The sequence below is a fragment of the Eimeria mitis genome, genomic scaffold (assembly GCF_000499745.2).
Source record: "Eimeria mitis Houghton genomic scaffold, Emh_scaff1491, whole genome shotgun sequence".
Lineage (NCBI taxonomy): Eukaryota > Apicomplexa > Conoidasida > Eucoccidiorida > Eimeriidae > Eimeria > Eimeria mitis.
In genome coordinates, this window is record NW_013569479.1 from 8,633 (window position 1) to 9,825 (window position 1,193).

The following is a 1,193-nucleotide window of genomic DNA, read 5'->3' on the forward strand; positions in this document are numbered from 1 at the left end:
ATATATATATATATATATATATATATATATATATATATATATATGTATATATATATATATATATGTATATGTATATGTTGTATCTATATGTATCTGTCTCAATGAAGCAAACAACAGCCTGGCGCTCCTTTTCTTCTTTGTTTAACTCATCGCAACAAAAAGGAGACAGAGACAGCTGGTGCTGCTCCCCCTAAACCCTAAACCCTAAACCCTAAACCCTAGACGCTAAGCAACAAGGTGCAAACCCTAGAGGCTGTGGATGCCTACTGAGTAAGAGAAGAGACAGAGACAGAAGAGACAGATTAGGATTATAAAGGAGACAGAGACAGAAGGAGACAGAATAAGAAAAGTAAACAAAAAGGGAGAGAGAGACAAAAGGAGACAGAAGAAAAACACCACAGAAACGGAGAGAGAGACAGATAGAAAGAGGCATATCACACATAACATACAGAGAGAGAGAGAAAGAGAGAGAAAGAGAGAAAGAAAGAAAGAAAGAAAGAAAGAGAGAAGGAGAGGGAGACAGGAGACAGCCCGGGGGGCATCATCTCATCGTCTCCCCGGGGATCGTCTGCTCCCCCCTGGGATCGTTTTTTTTCTATCGGGGGATCGTCTCCCGTGGGGTGTTGCCCCCTGGGATCGTCTCTTCACCCCTGGGGATCGTCTGCTCCCCCCTGGGATCGTTTTTTTTCTATCCCGGGATCGTCTCCTGTGGGGTGTTGTGCCCTGGGATCGTCTCCCTGGGGATCGTCTGTTCCCCCTGGGATCGTCTGTTCCCCCCGGGGATCGTTTTTTTTCTATAAGGGGATCGTCTCCTGTGGGGTGTTGTCCCCTGGGATCGTCTGCTCCCCCTGGGGATCGTCTCCCCGGGGATCGTCTCCCTGGGGATCGTCTTTTCTCCCCCGGGGATCGTCTCCCGTGGGTTGGCCCCTCGTTGGCTGTTCTCTTCTCCCCTGGGATCGTCTCCCTGGGATCGATCCCAGCTCCCCCCCTCCCCCCAGCAACACCCTGGGGCTGCAGTGTCTGTCTCCTTTCTGCGTGGGGGCCGTCGTGCGGCCCCACAAGGGCCCCTGAGAGACTATAAAGAAATAAAAAGGAGACAGATATATGTGCTGCAGCGAGAAGAAGACAAAGAAACACAGAGCATTCGGATCCCCTGCTGCTGCTGCTGCTCCAGCAGCAGCAGAAGGAGTACT